The following is a 16,461-nucleotide window of genomic DNA, read 5'->3' as shown; positions in this document are numbered from 1 at the left end:
AGGCTACAGCCTCACACACACATCCTATCCATATTCTAATAATTATTGAAAAGCTATTTTTTGAAATAAATACTTCTTGAAACTTTAATAATTACTTAAAATATTAATAAATATAAATTTAACAAAATTAATTCCATAATATAAATCTAACATTATTGATTCCCTGTACTTAGTACGGGTCATTCACTAGTTGGATAGCAAACTAAGGATGTTCATTGCAAGTTGAGAACCTCTCTCATATTACCTGTGAGCTTAGCTATATTCTGCTGCGAGCGTGTAGTATTGGATGCCCATTTGCCAGGATTGTCTAGTTCTCTTGTCTCTTCCTTTTTATCAAAAAAAATAAAAATAAAAAATAAAAACTGTGTTCATATTTGCAGAAGAAATAAAGTATGAATTGATGTTATCTTGTATTTAAAGCACCAAAAAGAGAGAAAAATAAGTTGCATCCTGGATTTCTCTATTAAAAAAAGATAAAATACTTCAACTAATTAACCCTATGTTTTAGCAAATGGACTAAAACTTACCCTATTTTTGAATAATCACTTAAAAGTATTTTAAGTTTTTAACAATTGACAAAATTAACCCCTACCATTAGTGTGTCGTTACAACCCATTTACATGTAATGTCACACACTTTGTATAATTTTTCTTAATTTCAAAACTATCTGTGGTCAATTTTTCCCCTCATTGTTCTTCAAATTTTCAACACAAAACCCAATAGCAAGTCCATTTTTTCTATCTCCTCCACCTCTCTATACTACAACCAATTCGGAATTCAAGGCAAAAAAAAACTGACTGTTTGGGGGCTTCTTTTGTATTGTCCAGTTTGGTGGAAAATCTCGACTAGGAACGATAATGGTACAAGGCAAGGCCGGGTTTTGCATTCCACATCCCCAACCCCAAACTTAAATGCCTTGCCCTGTCCATGCCCCGAACCCCATCAGGGCTAGAAATCCCAATCCATCCCCATCCCCGTAGGAATGAGGATCCCCAGATTTGCCCCACCCACCCTAATCATTCCCACTTGCATACTTGTAAATTTATTATTTTATTTTTTTAACCTGAGTAGAACTATATTATAATAATATAGGATAATATAATATAATATACAATATTGACTTATAATCTAATATGTATTAACAAATATTAACAATTTTATATATATTATGTAATATAATATAATTGGAGCGGGGGGTAAAGGTTAAGGCGGGGTGGACAAATACCATCCCCACCCGTCCCCGATGCCCAAGACTTCAGGTTTCTCCGAACCCTGCTCCAAAATCCCCAAGGCTGGGGTATAGGTCAAATTGCCATCTCTAATCTTGGCACAGGTTTTGTTTCATCTTCATTTCTTGGCTAATACAGAAATCCGACCAGTTTATGATGTAACAAAAATAGGGGCCTCAAAATTACTAGAAATTACCCCCAAGGTTCTTAAAAGCCATTATTCTTGTTGCTGAACAAATCAAGGAGACCACCTATTGTAAAAGAATCAAAGGTTGTAGTAGAAATGGAAGCCATGGCCTAAGAAAAGACCAAGCTTGAAAAAGAGAAAGTTGTTGCTGTGATCAAATGTTTTGTTAAAAGTGTGGAGTTTTATTTCTTTGCAGAGAGTATTAAAAACCTGAAACAAATATCAAGGATTACATATATGATGATGGATCCCATATCATGGTTATGAATTCCATAGACCATGGTTTCTAGAGATGTTCAAATGAATTAGTTTTGAACAAGTAAACCCAAGACCTCTGAAATAGAGATTACAGGTGATGGAAGAGTTCACTCGATAGAGAAATAAAACATAGATTGTTGGTGAAGAAAGAGGTAACTAGAAAAAGAAATACAAGAGAGGAAAGAGAGAATTTTTGTTTTGAAAGTGGGAGAGAGAGAGAAAAAAAAAAAAAGAGAGAAAACCACCATGAGAAAGAAAACATAGTTGTAAGTCGTAACTGTAATTTTTTCATTTTATTTGTTCAATAATAAAATGTAAAAGCTTATTGGAGAATAGAAAAACCACCAAGACAACAACTTAATTGTTTAAACAAAACCTCACCACTAATGCATCAGCAAGCAAGAAATTTGAACTCATCAAAGAGATTAACCTTTGCTCTTGAGCAGAGAAAGATTGGGCCCCAAGGAAATTAGTCTGAATCAGGTTCAGAGTCCATGAAACATCCTTAATTTCATGTCTGAAAATGAAGTACCAAGCTATAGCAATCTGATGTAACAGTTTCTGGTATGCTCCCAAGTGGCCAGTGACGTGGAGCTGCCTGGTGGTGAACTACCTTGATGAGCTGCTTGGAGATGAGCTACCTTGATGAGTTGTCTAGTGGTGAGCTACCTTGATGAGCTGCTTGGAGGTGAGCTACCTTGATGAGCTGCCTGGTGGTGAGCTACCTTGATGAACTACTTGGAGGTGAGCTACCTTGATGAGCTACCTAGTGGTGAGCTACCTTGATGGGCTGCTTGGAGGTGAGCTACCTTGATGAGCTGCTTGGTGGTGAGCTACCTTGATGAGCTGCTTGGAGGTGAGCTACCTAGTGGTGAGCTACCTTGATGAGCTGCCTGGTGGTGAGCTACCTTGATGAGTTGCTTGGAGGTGAGCTACCTTGATGAGTTGCCCGGTGGTGAGCTAACTTGATGAGCTTTGTTGCACTTTCAGAGGCTTGCAAGAAACCAAATGTCAGAGGACCCGGGGTGGCTAACCCGGCAAGGTCACTCCGATGCCTAAGTTAGCACTTAGTAGAGAGTTAAGAATGATATTAGAGAATGAGAGAGCTAGAGAGCAAAGGTTACCCATCCTTTTTCGCCCCTAGGGGGTGAGGTCTTTATATATTGGATTCCTCATGGGTTAGGTGGAGCAGTTCCTAGATTCCCGCTGTGATGAGACCTGCTTTCATGTTAGGTGGGGATAAAGCCACCAACTGGTAAGGTTGCCCATTTCCGCCTGACTCGGGGAGTGGGTGAGCTAATATAGCCATTACCAGTCACAATCCCGTAAAATGCGGGGTACGGTGGTGAGCTCCTCGGGGTTGTCAGGTTGGCTCCTGAGTCAGGCCGCCATGTCGCGCCTGGGCCAAGCTGCCAGCTCGTGCCAAGGCCAGGTCGCGCCAGGGCCAGGTTGCACCTGTGCCAGGCCATGCCTGTACCAGGCTACGCCTAGTGGGACACCATTAACTTAGCAAAGGCAAGTTGTTGCCAAAGTGGTCTCGGGTGTCACCTAATTGTTTTGAGGTGCCAGGTGCCACAAGATCATTGGAGGGCCAAATCCACCCTCATCACAAGCCATTAGAGAATTTTGTCTAACAGAATTTTATTATTGACTTTTCTATCCAAATAAATTAGAGCATTAAATAAAGATTGAATGCTCATAAGGAAGGAGACCAACCAAGGATTAGCAAATAAAATTGCTCTAGCAAAGGGGCATTCCAAGAAAAGGCGATTTAAGTGAGTTCTCTACTGCACTATCACACAAGGAGCAATTGCTTTTTGTTGAGAACTTTCCATTTCGAGTGCTAGTCTAGATAAAGGAATCAAATTGATCACTGGATATAGGTGTGTTGCAAATGAGATCTTTATAGTCCAAGGACAAGGATTGGATTTTATCTGCATTCTAGATATTATTTCTTTGATTTATTAGCTCCTTGGTGTACATAAATGTATGTTCTTTTAGAGTTGGGCCATAGGGAGCCTAGAAACTTCCATTTGTTTGAATCCAAAGGGAAGTCTCAAGCAACAAGACTTGAGATATTGCATATTTTGACTCCTACCAGGCACTATACTCTGAAGGGTTTCCACTATAGCTTTCCCAGGTATTGGAAGTCGTAGCAGGGGCTTTCCTAGGGATCTTTCTCTTACTTGAGAGGTATTTTCCTTTTAGAACCTTGAAAGGAATAACCAAGCCAATTTGGCCAGAAGAGCTTCATCTTTGTTGGATAAGTTGCCTAATCCTAATCCTCATATCTTTTAGAGCACAGTTTGTTCCAAGCTGCCCACTTGAGATGCTTATGATCTTTTTTTTCAATCCACCAAAAATGTTTTTGGGATTTTTCAAGCACATTAATAGTTTTTTTTGTTGCAATTTTGAGACATTCATGCAATAGATAGGAATGGAATGAAGAGTTGTCTTAATCAGGGTTTGCTTACCAGCATATGAGAGGGATGTTGCTTTCCACTTATTTAAACGAGCTTTAAATTTAGGAAAAATTCCTGATCGGTACCCTGAACTTTAGGGGTTGTGTCAAGTCAATCCCCGAACTTCAAAACATGTCTATGCAGTATCCCAAACTTTCAGAATCTTTGTTGTTAATAGTCCGTGAGTTATCTATATCACGTGATGACATGTGCCACTTAAAACTTTTAAAATATCAAAACTACCATTGAAATAACATACTGTTCATTGTCTTCTACCTTGTGACTAAAGAGCTACACCATTGCCATGATGGTGTCAGGAACTGACAATGGTGCCAAGAACATATTTGAATGAACCAACAACAGTGCCAGGAATTGACCAAGTTCTGACAATGGCTGAAACCACCATTACTACGGTTTCTTGAATAATCTTTATTTAAAAAAAATTATGTAGTTGATGAAAATTTCCTATATATTCTAAAATCCATCTTAGTTGTTTAGTTGTTGTAACCTTCCTATCTTAGCTAGGATGCAAGGGGAAATGATGTCAATCTTAGCATTTACAAGGCAACAATTTCAGCCTATCAAGCATAAGGCTGCATTCATCTGTTCCTCCCAGACACAAATTACACTTTCTAGATGTATATATTTATGAAGTGGGATTTATCTAGGATTTAAATTTTCACTTCTTTTCTAGACTTGGTTTTAAATAGAATTTGATTATCAGGTAAGGTTTCTCTTCTCTGCGAATTTGATTGATTGTAAGCTATCTAGCGGTGATCACTTACAACATACTAAAATTTCCATTGGTTCACTGTGATAGTGAATTTGAGTCATGTTTGAATCACAGTGGAACATTCTCTCAGATTTTCCATTTTTTTAATCTTACTCTCCTTTGCTTTTTCTGCAACTTGACCATATGAGTTATTTGAGATCTAGCATAGCATCCCTTCCAGGGGATTAGTATCAATAGATATTATCATATTAATGCTAGCTTTTGCACTCAAATTCTTGTTTTATCTCGTGGGGTTTAGCCAAATCTGGCCTTCTGTTTAATCTCTTACTTCATGTAAATCTTGCCTTTCATGTTTCTGTTCTTTTGACTGGACAACTAATGTGATCAAGTTAATAATCGAGAAATGAATTCAAATCAGTTTTGATAGCTTTGTGCAAACTATGATCTCAATGTCTTTGTTATTGCTTTTGAGTTTAGATCAATATCAATAGAATCTGATTTTATTCTTATGTCTTATATTGATAATAGTTTAGATTGAGACAAAGACAACCAATGTTATAGAGTATGAGGGCATTGCAAAGCAGAAATTGTCAAAGATGATATGTGACGATTATGCATTAGGTGCAGAGGACCAATTCTCTTCAGGAAAACAGAAATGCATTCTCAAGAATTCTAATTCACCCTTTTTCCATATTTGGATGATCTTGCTACTATTGGCTAGTCCCTTTGGTTCGAAGTGTTTGCCATGGAAAAGCCAAAAAAAAATAGTTCTTTTTAATTTTCTTCTTTTGCTAATATGCTTGTTTACTTCTGTTGTGAGAAAACCTCTCTTTGTTCATCTTGCTTATTATGCCCTATGTATCCTATCTAGTCATCAGCTTTCTCCACAACTTTCCTTGGACTATCATGCTTTGTTTGTGAAGTTTTTCATTTTGCATGTCCCATATCAGCCTGAATAAAATAAAGAATCTTGCAATCTAGTCTTGTTTGATATGTGGGGGCTGTGACTATTTTGGAATTTATCCATTTTAGAATGTCTACAAGTGCCATTCACATGGAACATTTTCCCTCATTGGCCTTCAAATTTCTTATTTGAATATTTACTACTACCACCGAGATCTACATTGATGGTCGCTCCGCCTAGGCTCACAGCTTGGGATTTACAAAGACTATCATGCCTTCCTACTAATTGGGGCCTGGCTATCACCCCGACGATTGGGTATGGGTCACATGCTTCAACTCCATCCATTTTTGGGGCTAGTTGATTCGGTAGGTGAATTATTACACACTCCTTAGTGGATTTTGACTTCCATCACCACTATCCTACTGTCTTAATCGACCAACACCCTTTGTAGATTCTAGGTTAGTGTGCAATTGGGCACCATAACCCGGCTTTCGGTTCATCCCACGTTGCCAGTTCTGCTTATGAAAAATGGCCACTTGGAGCTCTCGATTCCGTGGCACAACTCAACAGAGCAAGTACACCATCCTACCTATTTAAGGTTTGAGAATAGGTTGAGGGCAATGCACCCCCAATGCCTTTAATCATTGGCTTTACCCTATAGAACTCACACCTGGGGGTTGAGCTCCAGTTATCTTGAGGAAAACATCGAAGGGAACCAACTACTAGATGGTTCGATTAGTCTTTCACCCCTATACCCAAGTCAGATGAATGATTTGCGCATTAGTATCGCAAATGGCCTCCACTAGAGTTATCTATGGCTTCGCCACACTTAGGCATAGTTCACCATCTTTTGAGTCCCGACAAGCATGCTCTCACTCGAACCCTTCTCAGAAGATCTAGTTCAATCAGCGTGCAACCTACACAGGGATCCTACCAGTTAGCCATGTAATGATCCATGGGCATCATATGGAAATGATGTGCATTCAAGAATGATGATCATGGAGAGCCATATAAATTAATACATGGGCCAAGCGCTTATGTCCCATGAACAAATCACATACATTCAAAACATCACATAAACATACATAATTGATCTAAACCAATTTAAAACTTGTAAGACGCATATCCATTTAAATTAACACAAGATCAGCTCATCAATGGACCAAATTATCTAATAATTTTATCTTGGTATATGGGCTAAACTGCAAAAAGCAGTTCAGCCCATATAGCAGTCCATGTTGAAATGGGCTAGTCTTGCATTAATTTAACACAAAAGAGTTTTTCAAATATGGACCTAATTGGTCCACACAATGGGCCATCAAACCCCTGGACTAAAATCGATTTTGGGTTACTCAAAAAGTGATCCAAGGGGCTATGATTAGACTCCAAAGAACCATAGGTTTGTCCCAACAAGATTGGACCAAATCTAGGTCAGATCGACCTAAGGTTTGGTGTTCAAATCATGCATCAATTCACATAGGTAATGGTCTGAAATTATCAGTTATGATTCACAATAAAATCAGAAAATAATTAGAAATAAATGTCTAGGGCTGATAGTGTGATGGTCTGAATCCAATCTAGACAAAAATTGCATCCCCGTGAAACTGTAATCTGCAAATTGATCTCCATCCGCAATCTTTGTCTTCTTCCGCAAGTTCCAATGATTTCCCCGATGTAAAAAAATAGAAAAACCCTAATTTCTATTGTTTACATAAGAAAAATCTAATACATTCTTTTTAGAAATGAAAAATAATTAATTATAGACCAAATAATCAAATTAATAAATTCGGTGTGCACAAATCTTGCCACTATCAAAAGTTTAATCTCCGTTACACTTTCAGCCCAAGATTTTAAAAAACCATAATAGAACAATTCTATAATATATCAGAATATGTTTATAAAAATTTTAGATCATTGGCCCATTATGATAATCGAATTCTTAGATATTTCTACTAATTGCTCAAATCGGTTGGACTAGTTATTGCCGATTTGAGTTTTGATTCAAATCCGGTTTGGTTCAATCCAAGGGCTGAACCTAGTGCTCTGATACCACTGTTGGATGGGTTAGGATCCATTATATGGATGGACAAACCATGCTAGATGTCTGGGCAAATTTTCAAAAATTTCCTAATCCTTTTGGGAATCGAATTCCCTATGTTTTGAAAAACAACATTTTTTAGGATCAATTTTGCACTAAATCGGATCAGATTTGAGACCAATCAAAGAGGGAGATTTAATCCTTATACGGATACCACAAATTTAGATCCTAAGGTGAAAGTTCACGCCCAAATCAATCCTAAAATCAGCCTCCACTGAATATGGTGTAGTATTTAGGTGAAACTGATTTATCAACATAATTTTCAACAAAACTGTAACCCAACTGCTTAGATCAAACTAGGGAAGTTGAGATTGAAATCCCCTGAATTTTTCTTGCAAAAATTAGAGGAAAAACTTATCTATATCAGTCCTAGATAGCTGAGGTTGAATTGAGAAAAACTGGGAGACAAAAGGGTGCAGAGAGAACCGGAAATTGCAAAAATATGAAGTTGTCTTGGACTGGTTCGCTCCTGCCTCTTTTATAATCTATTATGTAGCTATCTCCTAATCTAATTAGGAGATAATCCATATCTAAATTAGATATGGGCTCTAATTAGGGATATGCATTATCTTCTTATAAGATTAGGTGCTCCTTACCCGGATCCAAATCCATATTTGTTCAATGTCACATGACAAATTAATCTGTCATGTGCAACTCAATTAGTCAAATTAATTATGGGCCTTAAGCCCATCAACTATAAGGCTAACAAACCAAGGGTATTGCATGGCCAACTTAGGCCTTATTTGTATGGCATGGGACCCCATAATGACCTCACATAAGTCCACATGGGTTCGGCCTAGCCTCTGTGAAAAGGCTTGGTCGAATTCACTGCTAAATGCAATGAACCCATGAGAGAGAAATGACGAGAGATTTTCATAATGCAGTTGTTGATGGAATTTTTAGAGTTCCTTACAAGCAACACATCGTCCACATATATGAGAAGATAGAGTGTGATGAATTTCGAGCAATACACAAGCAAGGAAGTATCAAGCATAGAAACCCAAAAACCCATCTTGATTAGTTAACAAGTGAGATGAGAGTACCAGGCCTGAGGTTCTAGTTGCGAGGGATCTTCAAAGCCTTTGGGTTGTTTGACATATATGTCTTCTTGAAGTTCACCATTAAGAAAGGCATTGTCAAAATCAATTTGATGAATGCACCATTGTTGAGAGACTACAAGAGAAAGAATGGTACATATGGTTACCAGTTTCACAACTGGGCTGAAAGTAGCGGTGAAATCGACACCGGGAACTTGAGTAAACCCTTGTGTAACCAAACAAGCCTTGTATCGGTCAATGGTGCCATCAACCTTCCATTTTACCTTATAGATCCATTTAGTTCCCACTACATGCATATGAGAGGAGTATGGTACAAGACTCCAAGTACCGTTATTGATGAAAGCGTTGAACTCTTTTGTCATAGCCTTACGCCAATGAGCAGATTTTACCGCTTTGGAATAGCTAGATGGTTCATCATTCTCATCATTTAATTGAGCCAACAATGATTGAGTTAAAGGATACTTGGTAGTTAGATGAGAGCGAGGAGGCAGAGAGCCATCCATAAACCGAGTAACCATAGTGCGTTGGCAAGAAATTGCAGAATTCTGAGGTGCTATAGGGACCATATTATCAAGAAAATCTTGAAGAGGACGTGTTCCACGAGGTTCAATGTCGAGGGAGATGGACCCATTTGAAGGTGCCAATGTATTGCTAGGACTGTCAAAAGTCATGGAATTTGAAGTAGAGTCAATCCATGGTAAAGATGATGGAACCAAGAATGGAGGTGTGCTAGGAGCGGTGCTAGATGAGATGGGGGACCGTAAATAAATTCTGGTTGGCTGAATCGGATTTGATGTAGAGACTGTAGATATGTTGGGGAATTTATGTTCATAAAAAATAACATGGGGTGAAATATATTCTCATCCAGTAAAAGGATGCAAGCACCGATAACCTTTGTATTTGTTACTATAGCCGAGGAAGATGCATTGCTTTGAACGATAGTCAAAATTGTGTCGATTGTATCGTCGAAGCAATGGGTAACAAGCATGCCCAAAAATTTTAAGGAATCGATAGTCTGGAGGAGACCAAAAAGAACCTCAAAGGGAGACTTATCACGGAGAGTGCTGGTGAAAATCCGGTTGATTAAATATACTACTGTAAGGGAGGCATCTACCCAGAAGGAAAAGGGGAGCAACAAGGAGGCCAATAGAGACAAAGTAACTTCCATTATGTGGTGATGTTTCCTTTCAGCATTCTCGTTCTGTTTGTGTGTAAGAGGGCAAGCGAGTCGGTGAGTGATGCTGATGGAGTCCAAATATGTAGAGAGTTTATGATATTCTCCACTCTAATCAGATTGCAAGGCTTTGATTTTAGTATTGAATAAAACTTCAACATGACGCTTAAATGACAAAAATACATAAAAAACATCTTACATCCTTTGCAAAGAAAACAACCAAGAAATTTTACTATAAGCATAAATGAAAATTACATAATAATGGAACCCTACATTAGATAAAATTGGGGCTAGTTCCCATACATCAGAAAAGACCAAATCTAACGGATCAGAACTAACTATAGATGAGGGGGAAGTGATAACTTATGACTTTTGCTTACTTGACAAGACTTACATACTATATTGGAGCTGAAATTAAGTTGACCTTCATATGGTAACCCAAACTGTGACACAACTTGCCTCACAACATGCATAATTGGATGTCCAAGTCACTTGTGCCAACCACTGGCAAAAACTTGTTCACCAACTAAGGCTGAAGACTTATTCATACTAGTCATGCTTCTTAGAAATTGATAAAGACAATCTGTACTGGGCCCTCGCAGTAGTGCTTTCCCCATATAGTCCTTCACAATAAAACAATCACCATGAAATTCAAAATATAAGTTGTTATCACGTGCAAACTTGTGAATGGATAACAAATTTTTAGACAAATCTAACACATGAAAAATATTGTTTAAAGCAAACTGATGAGTAGTAGTGTTAATAACAGATGAACCAATATGATTAATTGCCAAACCTGAACCATTTCCCACTTTAACTCAATCGGTTCCTCCATACTCAAACCGAATATGCAAATTCTCAATATTGGGTGTCATGTAATGCGTGGCACTACTATCTGGATACCAGGTTAGATCAAAAGAAGAAGGGGTAGAAGTGGTACTACTGTTGTAGGCGGTTGATTCCATCTCTTCATTCTTAAAGTTCAGGTCATAGTGCCTATGACATTTCATAGCCCCATGTCTCGGTTTATTGAATAGTTGGTAGACAATTGAATTGCCATGCCCTATTCCTCCATTGTTTGTACGGTTGTCTGAAGAACCACACCCCCTACCTCTACCACGGTTATTCCTAGGAGTAGTGTATTGGATGTTGTTACTCAAATTTTTATTTTTGAAATTGGCAATATTAGCCGTGGGGGGGGGGGCGGGTGAGGGGGTTGTGGAGTCAATAGGAGTGGCATTCTGTTCTATCCAGCCCTCATGGCCAGGAAGAATGCCTAAAACATCATCAACATCAAGGTCCTCTATATCGGACTTATTAGAAATTGCATTCACAACAAATTCATATTCAACTCCCAATCTGATAAGTATGTAAAGAATTAAGTCACTAGTGTTAATGGGTTCGACAACTGCAGACAGACTATCAGCTATAGATCTAGCTTTTCAAACATATTCAAAAATAGCCATCCTCCTTTCTTGAGACTCTGGAGTTGTCTCTTGTACGAAGCAATCTAGAGTGGGAATAGTTGGAGAAGGACTTGCTGAGAGCATTCCAAACATATTCAGAAATAGCCATCCTCCTTTCTTGAGACTCTGGAGTTGTCTCTTGTACGAAGCAATCTATAGTGGGAATAGTTGGAGAAGGACTTGCTGAGAGCATTCCAAACATCGCGACATGAGCAATGTCCAACCACTTGTGCGAACAAGTTCTCCATGAGTGATGTAATAATCTATGAGAGCACCAATTGATCTTTCTCAAACCAATCTGAGTATGCTGGATTAAGAATCATCCAACCACCTTCATTCGGATCTGGATACCCCATTAATCAGTTTGTGTAGAGAATCAGTAGAAGTTGGGCCTTCCAAAGAAAATAATTATCATTGTTGAGCTTGATAAGGGGATAATGTATTCAATTAGATTGTATTGAGTTTGAACTTGAGGTGTTATTGGTGGCCGAGACACCCGTTGAGTTTTGAGAACCAGAATTGAAACCATTGGAGGCCATGAGAGTCAAAGAAGGCTTTGATACCAAGTTAGAACAAAAGATTGAACAAAATGTTGAGGATCAAGGACGAATGCATCGACCTCATTCTATTTATAATTTAAGGAGTTGTACAACAATAATAAGTCCATCGAAGATGGAGTTTTACATAGATAAGAAGCTAAGAGGATTACAACAAGTTAGGATAACAATTATTAACAGAGTTCTATAGCAAGAAGGAATATACATGGAGTTGTATCTCCAATAAGTACAGACTTCAATGGTCATTTGGAGTTTCTATTAAAGGCAACAATTCATACTAACATGGTCAATGTGAGCACAAAAATTGAAATAATTGGGGAGACACTCGTATTAATGCACTCAAACCTTATAGTGTCTCCATTCAGCAATTTGTAAGGGATGGATTGTGGTAAAAACCCAGATACATTCGTCAAAATATTCAACTAAATGAACTGTCTCTGTTTAATAACTTTTCTTGACGATGGCATATATATACGGTTTACCAATCTTCGGTCCAATTAATGTTTCAAGTAGTGGTAGATGGATCCATAAGTTCGCATGGGTGAATGTTTAGGACCTCGACTTCTTATGGGGATCTGTCTTTTGAAAAATGACCAGGTTTCCTCAAAGAGCCATATATGGACCTTTTTCTAGGATCTGGTCTCGTTTAAAAGCATTAGGAAAGGTCACAAGAAACGAGTCTTCTGTGAAGTTTTGAATGACAAAGGTCGGGACCTTCCAAGCTTTGATTATCATCTCTTTTAAGCCAACCTCTTTTAATAGACTTATCAGTGAAGACCGTGACAATGGGCTGGTTGCCTTTACCAAGAATCTCTTGAGGAAGAATCTTCCTCTTAGGCTATGTTTGGTTTGAAGGAAAAAGTAGGGAAGGAGGGAAAATGTAGGAAAACATTTACAAACTTTGTATAGGTTTCCTTATGTTTCCCTTTCTTTCCTTACCTTTTCCTTCAAACCAAACATAGCCTTAGCTTGTTGGAGGGAGATTCAAATATTTAAGAATCTCTCTCCTCCCTTTCTTGTGTTTGACTTTTCCTCTTCCCACCCTTGAGTGCATGGGAAGGCTTCTTGTCCCACATTGCTTGGAAAAAGAGTGGAAGTAGAGTATATTTGTAGTTTTGCTCTCTTCATTGGTAGGGACCCATAGGAAGAGAGCACTATATATATTCTATGCATGTGAAGGGGGGTTGGGGGTGCCTTTCACATGCTCGCTGAGCCAAGCTGAGCTGGGCTGGGTTGGGGCGTGGGTGCCAGTGCGGGTGCACATGAGTATTACGCCAAATCAATTTTTGCTTTTAATCGAATTTGATTTTCGAATTAAATGGTTTTGTGTCCATTCGAACAAGTTTCTGTTCAAATTTCAAACTTAATGTTTTAAAACGTTTTATCTTTTCTTGTTCATGTCTCTTCCTCTCTATGCCTCTTCGAACAGGTGCACTATTCTGAAGAGGCTTCTGTTTGAAAGGACACCTTTGTGTCCATTCGGACCTGAGAACACCCTATAATAGGAGTGTTGGACGACCCAGTTTTCATCAATCACATTTTTTGACTCTCTGTCTTCTCTGCATATTTGAGCATTAGTCTTCTACGGTTCGCAAAGGTCTGGTAAGCGAGTGCATGCCTACCAGTAGCATGTGGCCTGTTTTATCTTGGTGACTGATTTGCGATCACCCGGATGTACAGTATGGGGCAAATGCGGTTTTAAGGAGAGTGACCAAGTGGCACGACTCAGCCCTCCTCCCTACAATTCCTATTTCCGAGTTTTTGCAACAACATCACAACATTGCAAGTTCTGTTTGGAAAGCGAATATTGATAAGTTCCATTCTGCCTTCTTTATTATTTTTACAACAATCTTAAAACCGCATTTATGGAACCTATCCCTGATTGAACCTGCTTTTTGCTGTAGAACAGCTATAGGTAGCCTTTGCTTTGATTGAGCCAAACCCATCAAACATGGAGGAACTAGCCCGGTCTGTTATTGCAAAAAACCGGACTACAACTGACCACCTATACACCAACCATATCCTAAACTGCTTGTCCAATGAATAGTATAATGTTTACTCTTCCTACAATTATGCCTATGAAATTTGGAATGCTTTGGAGAATAAGTATGCTTTGGAAAATGCTAGAAATAAGAAGTATGTAATTTCCAACTTCCTGCACTTCACCATGAAAGAAGACATGGATGTGTCTGCCCAAATAGATGAGTTCCAGGTTCTTGTGGGGGAACTAGCAAAGGAAGGCATGATACTACCAGCTGAAGTCATTTCCGGTTCTCTCATAGAGAAAGCTGCCACATATATGGAATGATTTCAATACTAGTATGAAGCATAAGAGAAATGACACTATTTTGGACCAAGTAGTGGTCCGAATTAAGATAGAAGAAAAGAATGGAAAAAAAAAGATGAGGACCAGTTTTCTAAAACCAATATGGTGGAGGAAAGGACTAGAAAATTCAAAAAGAATTTGAATGTGAAAAATGATGAAAATTTCAAGAAGCAACACAAGAAATGAAATTGTTATGTATGTGGCAAACCCGAACATTATAAGAAGGACTGCTAGTACCGAAAGGACTCTGGGAAACTGAAAGTCAATTTGACTAAAGATGTTATCGCAACCATGGTAACTTAGTTGATAAGCCGAAGGAGTGGGTACTGGACACTGGTTCTACCAAGCACATCTGTGGGGACCATAGTTCCTTTTATGAGTATGCAACTCAGTTTGAAGGAGAGCAAGTCTTCATGAGAAACTCACACACTTCGTAGGTCATCAGCAAAGGAAAGGTGCTTCTGAAACTGACTTCAAGAAAATTTCTAATGCTGAGTGGTGCAGCATGTGCCAGAGATTTGACGGAACTTGGTATATATCGGGAGCACTCCTCAACAAAGTGGGACTGAAGCTCGCATTTGAAGCAAACAAGGCCATGTTAACTAAGAATAATGCTTTTATTAAAAAATGATACAATGTTGGATGACTGTATGTACTGAATATTTCTGATAATGCTATGAATAAAATTGCTTCTTCTTCTGCTTATAGTGTTGAATATTTGATATTTGGCATGCTAGATTAGGACATCATAGTGCTCCTTATTTAAAACTATTATGCAAGTTAGGAGTTTTGAATGTTCCTATTAATTTTACAAATGAAAAATTCCAAGTATGTGTAGAAACAAAATTCACTAAGAAACTTCATAAAAGTGTACAAAGAGAAACTGAATTACTACAACTTATACACAATGATCTAGGAGACCTTAAATGTCATGAAGCTAGAGGAGGAAAAAGATACTATATAACATTTACATATGACTTTTCTAGATATGCAAAAGTAGTTCTACTTAGATCAAATGATGATGCTAATCAAACTTTCATAAACTACAAAACTAAAGTAGAAAATTTGTTACGAAAGAAAATAACAAGACTTAGAACAGATAGAGAAATTGAGTATGATGGACAAATTATTAGAAAATTCTTTGAAGAAAATGGAATTATATATGAAACCACAACTCCCTATCAACCTGAATCTAATAGAATTGCAGAAAGAGTTAACAAAACACTAAAAGAAATTATGAATGCAATGTTGATTAGTTCAGGTGCACCTCTGAATTTGTGGGGGAAGCAATCCTAGCGGCTTGTCACGTATATAATAGAATGCCCACCCAAGAAGAAAGAACAAATACCTTTTGAACTTTGGCATAACAGAAAACCTAATCTGAACTACATAAAAGTTTGGGGCTGCCTAGCAAAGATTGGAATACTTGAACCTAAAAGAAAGAAATTATGACAAAAAACTTGTGACTGTGTGTTCATTGGATATGCACAAAATAGTGCAGCTTATCGGTTCCTTATAATTAAAACAATTGATAATGTTATCAAAAACAACACAACAATAGAATCCCAAGATGTAGAGTTCTTTGAACACATCTTTTCTTAGAGAAAATAAACAATAAATAGGAAACATTCCCAACACCAAATTAGAAACCAAGAACAAGTGATTGTTCAAGGTGACGAAATGTTCACTTTTTTTGTAGACAATGACCTAGTAACCTATCAGGAAGCCGTAACTTCGCCTGATATAGTATTTTAGAAAGAAGCCATAAAAAGTGAAATATACTCTTTAGTCACTAACCACACCTGGGAACTTGTAGATCTCCCACCTGGAACTAAGGCACAGGATTGTAAGTGGATTTTTAAGAAAAAACTAAAATCAGATGGTACAATAGATAGATTCAATGCCATATTAGTTGCTAAAGGGTTCAAACAAAAGAAAGATGTAGAGTTCTTTGGCACCTACTCCCCGGTTGCAAGGTTAACAACAATTAGAGTTTTATTTGCTATAAC

At 38.0% G+C, this 16,461-nt stretch overlaps 1 pseudogene; it reads right to left on the bottom strand.

The window, feature by feature from the left end:
- Positions 1-5,849: 5,849 nt before the first annotated feature.
- Positions 5,850-6,776, bottom strand: LOC148852519 (25S ribosomal RNA; annotated as a pseudogene; the record flags this gene model as incomplete).
- Positions 6,777-16,461: the final 9,685 nt, after the last annotated feature.

Source organism: Nelumbo lutea, chromosome 5 (assembly GCF_056320005.1).
Source record: "Nelumbo lutea isolate HS-2025 chromosome 5, American lotus-T2T, whole genome shotgun sequence".
NCBI classification, from domain to species: Eukaryota; Viridiplantae; Streptophyta; class Magnoliopsida; order Proteales; family Nelumbonaceae; genus Nelumbo; species Nelumbo lutea.
Note: the sequence above shows the minus strand (reverse complement) of the source record. Positions and strands in the feature narration are given on the sequence as shown.